This window comes from Thermobia domestica, chromosome 17, assembly GCF_964235325.1.
Source record: "Thermobia domestica chromosome 17, izTheDome1.hap1.1, whole genome shotgun sequence".
NCBI lineage: Eukaryota > Metazoa > Arthropoda > Insecta > Zygentoma > Lepismatidae > Thermobia > Thermobia domestica.
The window spans coordinates 88541262-88554326 of NC_137470.1; the positions used below are offsets into that span (position 1 = coordinate 88541262).

Here is a 13065-nt window from a genome sequence, read left to right on the forward strand (position 1 = left end):
TTTCTCAATTCATAATTTGTTCAGATTTCTATAGCTCCTTAAGCAGAGTCGTCTTGACGCGTTATTAATTAGTCCCATACTACAGAGTTCGACTAACATGTGTTTCCTGCAGTAGTCATGTTTTTAGTATGATGCTAATCATACGCCAAAAACGTTTTGCATAAGACTTCATTTCCATATCTTAAAGTTATTCTCTAGGAGAGGATATTCTGTACCAGTTTTCGCAAATTATGTATTCAGCAACGCAATGCAATAAATGTAAAAAGTCAAACTAATACACCATTTATCGCAAGCTTAATCGGATTTTTTGCGTTGCGTTCACGCAAAGCGTATAGGAATGTTCCTGTTAAATGATTAGAATAAGCGCAATGGATATCCGTAGCGAGAGCAAAAGGACTGGATGTGAAGTTTAAGGGGAAATAAATTGTGGATTTAGAAAAGTCCGTACACCAACTTGAGGGGGAGAAAACTAATAGTTGCTTCGTGTACGTGTTTCTTATTACATAGTAATCCTTAGAAATATTTTCTATTTGTAAGTTTTTGGTAAGTTGATGTGATTTACTTTTCAACTACAGTAAATAGTTTATATCCCTAAATAATGTTATTCGCCATTTTGGTTCATGTCTTTAGCGTAGGATTTTAGCATTTGTTCCCTTATTGGAATGGACCATTTAGAACAGGAACAACGGCGGTAAAACTTGATATTCAGTAATAGATGTAGAGATATAGGATAGAATAAAACGTTGCAATGAGAGCTGGAGTTGCTTTCATTAGTTACATTCGGTGATTACATTTATTACCCAGTAATTGTTGGTTTGAAAACCGGTAGCATGACAGTTTCATTGAATCACACCTAATATTCTCCTATCGATGTACGGAACTAAACTCTCCTATTTTTACAATAGGAAGTGAATATTGCTACTGACAGGTATCCCTTTCGTATTAGCTATATTTTGATCATATGATGCAAGTTTGAAAATGAGCAAGCTAAAAGTTAATACGTGCCATCCCATTTCATTGGAGCATAAATATGTGAATCTACGGAAGAAATATATTAGGTGATTTTACAATAGGGTTGTGGAAGTAATCCAATATATCGAGATATCTGATGTATATAATGTAAAGATACGAATGCAAACTGTACTGTTTTCCACGTAGTATTCCAGGCAAGGTTCTAGATTACTGGTCCCCCTTCCCATTGAGCAGTAATAAAGACTGAAAACAACGTGCCCTGCGGGACTCTAACCCGCCTTCACTCGCTAACGCTCGCTCTGCAATACTGTGAAAATTCAATGTATAAACTTTAGTACAGAAAGAAATCAACCCAGATACTAACATACACGGGGGACCAGTAATCTAGAACCTTCCCAGTATTCCATACGCAGCCCAGATTAAAAACTTGTTTTCATCAACAATATTGCGTTGCCAGTCTTCAAAGCTAAATACTCAATTTGCTATCATCGCATCTGAAAAAAAAAAAATCTTAAATTTTACGTCCCACGCTTATGCCAGTTAGGATGAAGACTTGTGCTGATGAGAAATGAAGAAAATGAGAGAACCCTTAGAAAATTCATGCACACGGTGTTCACTTCGCATGAGCTGGAATCGAACCAAGGACTCCATGCACCAGAGGTAAACGCTCTACTACTGAGCCACCGTGGCCCCCATCGTATTCTAATTGATTCTAGTTATATATTGGAAATCTCTACTATTAATGTACTTCACGATTAGCAAAAACAGTCTGTAGTAAAAACCATATTTTACCAGTCATTCTCAACAGCGAATACTTACATTAACTTAACATGCGATTCATTTTGTTTTATCACGATAAAATATTTTGAACTTATACTTCAATCTTCATATTATTGCTTTTGTACGAAGTTAAAAAAAACAACTTATTATCGATCGTTTGTTACATATACGCCAAATATCGATCTATTCTCAAAGAGCAACTCAACAAGAATTCAAAAAAACTGAAACCATTCATAAGAGTTCACATCAGCCAAAATGATGAACTTCTTGAAATGGAAACATCTCTTAAGGCCACAAAATTAGCTGTGTCCCCCAGCTCATGTTCAGTTGATATATACACTCTTTTTTTCGGCATTACTTGAGCAGACTATTCTACCAAATTTTGACACATTTCTTACATTTTCAGGTTAGGTTAGACCCTTGTATTTCTTTTAGCAGAGCATGCTCTAATTGAGGAGCTCCATTACTACTTGCAGATTGACTTCAGGAAGATCAGTATAAACATAGCGTGGACGTATGGCATAAAAGCTACAGTGCATAAGACACCAACCAACTTGTGCTATGTGGCCACGAAAAAGCACGAGTGCTATCTAACCGAGTCAAGGCAGGAGCGCAACAGGGGGCCCGAGCGGATGCAAGAGGGTGCGTCCGTAGGTAGGGAGCAGGCGCGTCAGCGACGAAAGTGAGGGGTACACTTACACATACAATACTTTCACTATAACTCTACATTCATTTCAATGTGCTGTGCACTGACAGTAATTACTTATATTCACTCACACATTACTTCATGAAAAATCTTTCGCATCGTATTTTACCTGTAAATTTCCTATTTGGTAGAACCGTCTGCGAACCCCTTTTTTCTGACTACAAAGAATCAAATTTCAAATAAAGCGGAAAAGTTAACAGATTTTTTTTATATATATATATATATATATATACTTAGTCGGTCCTCTTCTGCCATGAGGTGTAGAGGTTTTATATAAAGCTTTCCATTTGGGACGATCTTTGGCAAGGATTTTTGCTTCATTCATCCCCAATCCTCTTTCCTTCAGAATTTTTCCTACCATCTTTTCCGATGTTTGCCTGCGTCTTCCTTTTCGTTTCTTTCCATCTAGTCTAGCCTGCCACACCTTTTCTGGTATCCTCTCCTCCCCCATACGGTAAACATTCCGAACCACTGCAGTTCTGTCGTTTCTGTGTGGTATTTTAAAGGCTATATTTTTAGTCCCATTCTGATAGTTTGATTTCTTACCCTGTCTCTCTGTGTTTTTTCCCTCTAATTAACAAATTTTTCGTTATAAATATTTCTCGAACTTTATTGATGATTGAATTAATACAATTGTTATGTGGAAACCAAGATGCTGGTATTAAACTCCAGTTTCATGCTTCCTAATGTACAGTTTCTTGTTGACTTCATAAATGATGAATAATCAGGCATTCTCGTACTCACATACCAATATCTATCGGTTCTCATAAAGCAATTTATTAAAAAACACTGAAGGTGAAACCTTTTATAACAGTCCACATTGACCAAAATGGAGAACTACCTGAAATGTAGACATCAGTTAACGTCATATAATTAGCTGCGCTACTCAACTTCACAATTTATCAATATTAGGCATTCCTTTACTTACAAGCCAAATATCAATCTGTTTTCAAAGGGCAAATCATCATTAAAAAAAAAATTGAAAAAATACTGAAACCATTCATAACAGTCCACATATTCCAAAATTGAGAACTAGCTGAAACGTAGACATCAGCTAACGTCACATAGCTGTGTCTCAACTGAATGCTCCTCAGTTTATATGTACAGTTCTTTTCTTTATTAGGAGAAACCAGTAAAGTGGAAATATTAACAGAAATTTTTCATTATGAATATTTCTTCAAATAATTTGATAATTGAAGTTATAAAATTGTTATGTCGAAACCATTATGCTCATATTAAACTCCAATTTCGTGCTCTTTCTACTTTTCCATTTCGTGTTAACTTCACAAGTTATCAATATCAGGCATTGTTTTACTTACATGTCAAACATCGATCTAGTCTCAAAGGACAAATGATCAGAAAACACAAAGAACTGAAACCATTCATTACAGTTCGTATCTGCCAAAATGCAGAGATCAGCTAACATCACGTACTTAGCTTTGCCACTCAACGTATGCTCCTCAGTTGATACATACACTTTTTTCTCTACTAGGGGGAATCAATCAAGCGGAAAAGTTTACAAAAATAAATCTTTCATTTAAATATTTATTCAAATCAATTGATAAATTACTTAGTGCATTTCTTATATTGAAGAAATCATGCTCATATTAAACTTAAATTTAATGCTTTCTATTGTTCATTTTGTTGTTGACTTTACAAATGATCAATATCAGGCATTCTTTTACTTACACACAGGGTGGATTGATTTAAGTCACTTGATTTTTTAAATAAAAATCGTTGATGTAAATCGAATTCCGAAATAAATTAATTTAAAGTGAAAAGAAGTAAAATCCCGTTTCTGTTCTGTTATTTGGATTATGGAAGTTAAAATCAATACAATGAGACTCAAATGTACAGTGTAGTATGAAAACAAGTGTCATGCAGAGGATGATTAGGGAAAATCCGGTTTTGAACAGGTAACGGAACAATCCTGCTTTCTTCTTTTCGTAACATTGGGTTTGAATTTTAAAATCGTTAACTATTCCAACGGGGAAATCACCATCGACATTTAAGACGAAAATTCTTTTTTGTGCGTGTCTGTTTGTTTGTTCCCAGATAATAGGGTGTATTTAGAGGGGTCCTATCCCCTCTCCATTTTTTTTTTTACTTTTATAACTTTAGGCGAAATTTATGTATTTCATGCCGCAAGCTAGTTCTGAGTTTTTAAAAATAGGACCCTGCCAAATATCAGTAACTTTTATGAAAAAAAGTGTCATTTTCATAAACGTTGCTGTACTTTTTCCTTAATGCTTAACCTTTTAAATTATATCACCTATTTTTAGTTGGTAGGGTAGAATCTTGATTATTCGATTAAAAAGGTACCAATAAGGCATTTTAATTCGTTTTCTACAAGACTGGAGGCATTTTAGAACACGTTACATATGCTTTCACGCCTTTCTGCGTTGAGTGTGTGATGACGTCATAAATTTAAAAAGATGTTTTTTGTTATACGTATTATTATTATTTTTTGGCGGGTTACATTTTGCATTCAGAAGACTGAAATTTTGCACACGTTCAGTACTCCCCTTAATATTTTCCAAATGTTTTCAGATCTCTGCGTGGAAATACCGCGGTCCAGAGGTGGAAAAATGTTTAAAAAAGGATATTTTTAACAAAAAAATAGCTTTTTTCGTGATTTTCCCACCTCAGATGGAGACATATGAATGGTACTGTTTGAAAGGCTGTTCTATTCTGAAGAAAATGATGTACGTACTATGTTTCTAGGATAAATACGGATGTCTCAGGAAACTCCTGTTTTATACGAGAACCTGGGGTATTTGGGGAATATTATTTTTCGCGGGCTTATTTTTGTACCTACAAGATTTAAATTTTGCACATTTACTCAGTGCACCCCTCAGTATTTTTAAGATTTGTTTCAGATCTCTGCCTTAAAACAGGGGGAGGGGTTCAAAAAGGTAAAAATTAAAAAAAAAAAAAAGATATTTTTAACAGAAAATTCCTTTTTACGTGATTTTCCCGGCCCAGATCCATGATGGAGACATTTGAAGGGTACCGTTTGAAAATTTGTTTTATTCTGAAGAGAATAATGTACAAATCAAGATCCTAGGGTAAATAGGGATGTCTGAGGAAATTTTTATATTACATCCGGGTTATCTGGGGCATTGTGGGAATGTTCTTAGCTCATTGTTAAATAGTTTCCTCACCCTTACTGCTCAAGATAGAAGCTTGAAATTTTGTACACACGTTTAGTACACCGTTAGTACTTCCCAGTTGATATTGAGATCTGTGCGTTAACACAGGGGAATCCAGAGGGGATCATTTAAAAAAAATGCTGATTACTCTCATAATTTTCCGCTTCAGGGACATGATAGGGAAATGTGAATGTTACCGTTTCAAAAACTGTTCTATTCTAAAGAGAGTGATGTATGCACCATGATCCTAGGATAAATAAAGATGATGCTGTAGCTGCTTGACTGAAAGTCTAATTTAATTTACCTTTAAAGAGAGATTTAATTTAAAAGGGTTAAGAAACATTGTTTGGGATTGATAAAGGTTAACGATTGGGGATAATTCAAAATTCAACCCCAGTACATTCACTTAAATGGCATAATTAGCATTTAATACTACTTCCTAATGATTTTTCTTCAGTTCGCGACTTGTATTATATGAGGAGAAAAATTTGATTTAAATCAAAAAAATCGATTTCAATAAAAAAAATCAACAAAAATGATTTTTTTTTAAAAATCATGATTTTTTCCACCCTGCTTACACAGCAAATATTGATGTGTTCTCAAAGGACAATTCGTCAAAAAAACACTGAAAACTGAAAGCTTTCCTAACAGTCCATATCTGCCAAAATGGTGAACTACCTGAATGGAGACATCAGTTAACATTACATAATTAGCTCTGCCACTCAAGTTGTGCTCCTTAGCTGATATTACACTTCTTTTCTCCTGATCACTTACCTCTGGTATGTGAGGTCCCTGGTTCGATCCGCTGCCAAGCAAGTTTGTAGTGGACAGCATCATGTCCGTCGGTTTTCTGTTCTCTCCCACATTCTTATTCCACCAATTCTTCCATCATTCACTTGGCTTAATCATTCGTCTCGCAAAACCTAACAGGCATAACCGTTGGATGCTAAAGATTTCATTTTCATTCTACTAGTAGGAGGAATCAGTGAAACGAAGAAGTTAACGAAACATTTTTTCATTTTAAATATTTATTCAGATTAATTAATAATTAGACTTCGGATCGATATGCACTAAAAAACGGCAAAATATGCATGCAAATATGCGCTAAAAATCACGAAAATATGCACTGAAAATATGCAAATATGCATCAAAAATTGTAAATATGCACCAATTAAAAGCTAAAGATAAATGAGGAATTTTATTATTTCTTTAGAGAAAAAAGTTGTATTACTTGAATTATATATATTTAGTATATAACTATGATGCATTCATGCTACAATACCCAACTAGTTTTCGGTGTTTTCTGACAAAAACCTGCATTTATCACTGAAAATATTACTGTATATCGAAAATGTTAATCCGTGTCACGGGTCATTAAGGGACAGTATTTCAAAGAAGCAATGTTACTTGCCGACACATCTGAAATTTGTGCGTCATTTTTTCTAGGAACATTTTATTTACATTGGACAAGAATTTTATGCCAGGGTTTCTCGCGTCTATTGACTGTGCGTTTCGAATAAATGCTTGTCCGACTGGTCTTTGTGGCGTCTGTACCGTTATTGAATCAAGCACTTCAAATGCACTACGAAGTCCTAATCATCGTTCTTCTAATCTCGTTATGATCTTTGAAAATAAACTGAAATGATTATTGATAAATGAAAGTTCGCTTTTAATGTTTTCAGTTCCGCAAGCGTTATATATATAGCAAATAAATATATAATAAATTTACAAATAAAAAGAATGCGCCAAGTATCTGTCAATAAAGAATAAATATACTCAGAGAAGTAAACAAACATTTCTGACATAAGCATATAGTAAAAAAAACTGACTACCGAAATTGAACAGGACCCGCAAAAATTTCCATTAAAGATTTTAAAGCTAACGAAGATAGATCTATGTTAAAAAAAATAAATAATGTTCATACATATAATGGATAGTGAGGTAAAATAAAATGTACATAGGCCTACCGTATTCAATTACAGTATTTATTTTATGCTACAAATTGATACACATAAAACTTACAATAAACAAAAAGGCCTATATATTGTTTCAAAAGCCAAGACAGAATTTAAATGCTATGCCCTTTTCAGCGCTCCTCCCTCTGCTTTTGGCTCTATCGTGTCTATTATGCTCCTTGACCAGCTAGTGAATGAGTTATTGCTATTTGGAAATTACTATGTAAATTGCACTTCGTTCAAAAAGTCGAACGGTATCAAGGGCCTTACATAGCTTTGGACTAAAGGTTAAATATGTAAGTAGGATAACAAGAAAACTAAGACCTTTACGGACAACGTAGTTCATATACTCTCACAGAATGTCTAAAAATTTTTCTAAACGCTGCATTCCGGAACTTGAAAATTTCCGTTAAAAAGTATATTTTAACATCCGTTGTTCGCAACACAGGCTCCGCCTAATGAAGAGAATTTTTTTTTTTTTTTAACCTTTAAATTCATGCGACCGTGAAATATTTCCGTTTAAAAGGAGCCTGTTGAAGGCAGTTTTTACTGTATTAAAAGCCTGTATTCAAAACCTTATGTTCTTGTTTAAAAGAAAATAAATCCACTAGAACTTAGTTTTTGTATTCAATTATGTGTAAATCCAAGAATATTTTCTTCTAGCGTAACATTGTTCATTTCAAACAGCAATAATTTACAATGTATAATATTGATCCTTCAAATGGAATAAAGTGATTTGAGCGAGACATGGAGCATGAATGGGAAGAAGGTAAAGTTATCGAAAACATAACAGAAGACTTAGTAAGAAAGTATGTTTCGAGAGACCGAGATGCGTATCAAAGTAACACAAGTTATATTTAAATACTCTCATAAACTCCTTAAAGGAGAACTTATCTCAGAAAGTATTTGCTGCAACAAGTTTTAGATTTTGTAAAGGAAATATTTTAATTATTTACAGCTCATTTTCAATAGGGTTGTTCATTCCTTCCAGAAATACATTTTTCAACGGTTTCTTTGGGATGAACTCTGTCGAATATGAAAAAAAGTCGCATCTGGGTTGTTTCATAGATGTATAACCCCCATACCAGACTTGAAACTGCAATGAAAATATAAGAAGGCCAAACAATAAAGCACTGCTGAAGTTTGAGCTTTTGCTGTCGAACAAAATAGAAATGTCCTATTCTGAAAACAAGCTTGCTTACTTGTTTAGCATACACTTTGCAAAATATATTTTGTTTTTGAATTGTTAACGTCTCTCAACTTCTAACTATTGTTTCAGAAGATAACTTCTAGAAGATTTTTCCGGCCCATTTACTTGTACTGCGACATCTTTATCCAATTTTTGTCCATTTTTGTTCACCCAAGAAAAAAAATTGTACCATTCAAATTAACAAAGAAGTGTCATTTCAAAATTTAGGCCACTCTGATCACCTGTAGTGCGACATCTTCAAATTCGAATTTTAACTACCTCAGAGTTTTGTCAATTTACGTCCATTTCTGTCCACCGACGAAAAATTTGATGCCATTCAAATAACCGAGGGAGAGCCATTTCAAAATTTGGCCACTTTACCTGTACCTGTAGTGCGACACCATCACCTGTAGTGTGACATCAAATTTGAATTTTGACTAGCTCAGAACTTGGTCTGAATTTTTGCCCACCCAAGAAAAAATGTATCTTCAAATAAGCGAGGGAGAGCCATTTCAAAATTTTGGCTACTTCTATTACACATAGTGTGAAATCTTCAAATTCGAATTTTAACTACCTTAGAGTTTTGTCAATTTACGTCCATTTCTGTCCACCGACGAAACATTTGATGCCATTCAAATAACCGAGGGAGAGCCATTTCAAAATCCGAGGGAGAGCCATTTCAAAATTTGGCCACTTTACCTGTACCTGTAGTGCGACACCATCACCTGTAGTGCGACATCAAATTTGAATTTTGACTAGCTCAGAACTTGGTCTGAATTTTTGCACACCCAAGAAAAAATGTATCTTCAAATAAGCGAGGGAGAGCCATTTCAAAATTTTGGCTACTTCTATTACACATAGTGCGACATCTTCAAATTCGAATTTTAACTAGCTCAGAATTTTCTCCAATTTTTGTCCAATTTTTAAATGGCAAAAAATCTTTTATGCCATTCAAATAAACGACGGAGAGTTATTTCAAAATTTGGCCAATCGATCACCTGTAGTGCGACATCTTTGAATTCGAATTTTAACAAGCTTAAAATTTTGTTCAATTTTTGTGCATTCAAGTACCACTAACAAAACCTTTTGTGCCATTAAAATAAACGGGGAGGGTCATTCCAAAAATTGGTCACTTCGATTACCTGTAATGCGACATATTCAAATTCGAATGTTAATTAGCTCAGGATTTTGTCCAATTTCCCTACATTTTTGTACCATCAAAAAATTGTACCATTCAAATTAACAAAGGAGGGCCATTTCAAAATGTTGACCACTTCGATCACCAGTAGTGTGACATCTTTAAATTCGAATTCTAACTAGCTTAGAATTTTCCCTATTTTTTATAGATTTTTGTACCACCAAGATAGTTGAAATTCGAGTTTTAAATGTCTCAATACAGGTGATCCAAGTAACCAAATTTTTAATTACCCTCCTTTGTTAATTTCAATGGTACAGAATTTATTCTTGGTGGTACAAAAATATTCAAAAATTCGACTAAATTCTGAGCTGATTAAAATTCGAATTTGAAAATGCCGTACTACAGGTGATCGAAGTGGCCAAAATTTTCGAATAGCCCTCCCTTGTTTATTTGAATGGTACAAAATTTTTTCTTAGGTGGACAAAAATGGGCAGAAATTGGACAAAATTCTGAGCTAGATAAAATTTAAATTTGAAGGTGTCGCACTACAACTAAATGGACCAAGATTTTTCTTTCTTTTGGTATTCTTATACTGTCACAACCACACAATTTCAAATTCACACACACAACAGTAGCAACTTCAACTTCCGAGATGGGTGACGTGGAAATTTTAGTTGTAAGTGATTTAATACATTTATTTATATCTTCTTGCAAAATGGTGACAGTCATGCATCATTGCCGGGAAGATGAATCACTCAGTTTTCTTATTCTCCTTTCACATGATCTTGGAAGATATTCTAAACCAACAACAATGAACTATTTAAAGATCTTGGGCCTTATTGCAGAGTCGTTCTGACGCGTAATTAATACCATACTAGCATATGTTCCCAGCAGTAGTCAGGCCTTTAGTATAACGCTAATCATACGTCAAAACTACTCTGCATAAGGCCTCTTGAGTCTATTTATATTAGAAACTTGAAATTCCATTTATAAGGAAAGTTGTTGGACGTTAAAAGTTATAAATTTGTTCGTTCCTTTAAATATGCATTTATATGCAGTAACGACATAAACATGCACTAACCTCCAAAATATGCACTATAAAACTTTGCTATTTTACCCCAAAACAGCTGAAACGAATTTCTGTTTAAAGAGCATATCGATATCACATCAGGAAACAAACATGCAAATATGCAAAAATCCGAAGTCTATTAATAATAAAATTAATGCAGTTCCCATTTGCTCGTATTAAACTCCAATTTCATGCTTCCTATTGTTCCATTTCCTGTTCACTTTACCAAACTAACAAATAGTATAGTTTTACTTAAACGCGAAATATCTATTCCTTTTCAAAGAGCAATTTGTGAAGAAAGAAAATGAAACTGCTCGTCATTTGATAAATGCACTTGCTTTCTCTACTAGTAGGAATCAATCACGCACGAAAGTTAATTAAAACATATATTTCATTGTAAGTATTTATCCAAATAATTGATAATTGAATTAGTGTAAATCTCATGTGGAAGAAATCATGCTGATATTAAACTCCCATTTCGTGCTTCCTGTTCTATTTCTTGTTGACTTCACAAAATCTTTTATCAGGCATTCTTTAAGTTACATAACTAATATCGATCTGTTCTCATAAGAGCAGTATTCGGCAAATATCAATTAAATTACCAATTAATCTGTAAGTTTAATTGTTTGTTGCAATTTACAATTGAAATAAGGAATGGTCAATTTTAGGTGGCCATCAATCAATGAGAATGCAACCGATCTCTACACGTTTATCTCGTGTATGGAACGATAGAGTTGACGAACGATTTATCTCTCTCTAAATTCATTCTAACCTAAAGTTTGGTGGTTTCTGGCGTCTGCAGAGCTCGTCACACTCCTTTATGATCAACCTCCTTTCATACCAAGGGCCGGAGAACCTTGGAAGGAAGGACAGAACTCACCGTGAAATTATAAACAAATATGATTAAGCTAGAATCAATGTCGCATGCATTGCTTAAATACTATGTTAGCTAGGTGAATCGTGAGCTGATATTCGACTGGAATTGAACATTAAAGCACGGATATATTAGTAAATTATGTTCTGAATCAATATTTTGAGACAAAATCAAACAAGGTACATAGGATAAATAAATACAGCAGCAATAATAATTGCGTACAACTTACACATTTACACATGCATGCTGGAGGTCTCGTATTATTATCTTTGACTTTCTTCAAACTCACGTATTTTTATATGATGGCCTATCGATTAAGAAAATTATTTCTTTTGTTTCTACGTATGAGTTACGTCCTGCGGCACATAACGAGAGTAGGCAAGAGATTACTCAACACTCGTATCATTATATAACACTACACTGGTATAAGGAGGGCAGGGCAGGACGATGATCGGCCGCTTTTCCTCTTCTTGGCTCCCTACCGCACCAAAGTCCACTTCGGCTTTTCCACAAACAGTTCAGATTGTGTCCGAAAGGGGTGTTCCATGTAACTTCACTTATAGTAGCTGGATTATCGTTCGGGCTTGCACTTCGATGTCACTGCTTACACCTTCAACCAAGCTGCTATTAGTTGCTTCAAAATCAGCACGTAAGTATTCTCCCGACTTCAGCGGTGGCAAATAGTGACTGTAACAATACGATCGTACGATATACAGAATGCACTTTCAAACATGAGCTACAAATACTTCTACCTCTTGCACTTGATGCTTGATGTATAATTATCACTACAGGGCTTTAACAAGTGTAAACTAAACAGTAATATATAATCCCGCGGAAAACAGCTTGTTCTTATGTGCGTTGCATGTAATGGGTGCTAGAAGCACTGAGGGAACAAAAGGCTGAAAGGACACTTGGCGAAGAGTCCTTTTACGATTTGCTGCATTACACAAAGGCATGACGTAACTATAGAAATTAACCAATGGTTAAAGTTCGTTCTCACGAGACCTCAGGCGGGAACAGTAACTTTATAACAATAAAGTTTTTGTTCTCCACTGCGTATGTTGCAAAATTATCAAAATCAAGACGCCAGCAAGGCGACACTGAAACTTCTAGAACTCAAAAGACTACCGAGTCATCGAGAAGTTTTTGAGAAAATGACTTGAGTCATGATTTAGTATTTTTTTTTTCTGAGTCCCAAATGTCGATTCTGTTCTTTATGGCACCTGTCAG

General features: G+C 34.6%; 1 protein-coding gene across 6 annotated transcripts in view; it reads left to right on the forward strand.

Annotated features, from left to right (window-relative positions):
* Window positions 1-374: 374 nt before the first annotated feature.
* LOC145673820 (uncharacterized) overlaps window positions 375-13065 on the forward strand; it is a 234519-nt gene continuing 221828 nt past the window's right edge. For 2 of the 6 annotated variants that reach the window (XM_081743586.1, XM_081743591.1), the window contains exon 1: window positions 386-543. The gene's annotated coding sequence lies outside the window, so the exon portion shown is untranslated. Of the gene's footprint in view, window positions 544-637; window positions 692-803; window positions 929-13065 lie in introns of those variants that run through there. The other 4 variants (XM_081743587.1, XM_081743592.1, XM_081743589.1 and 1 more) reach the window with 4 other exon arrangements.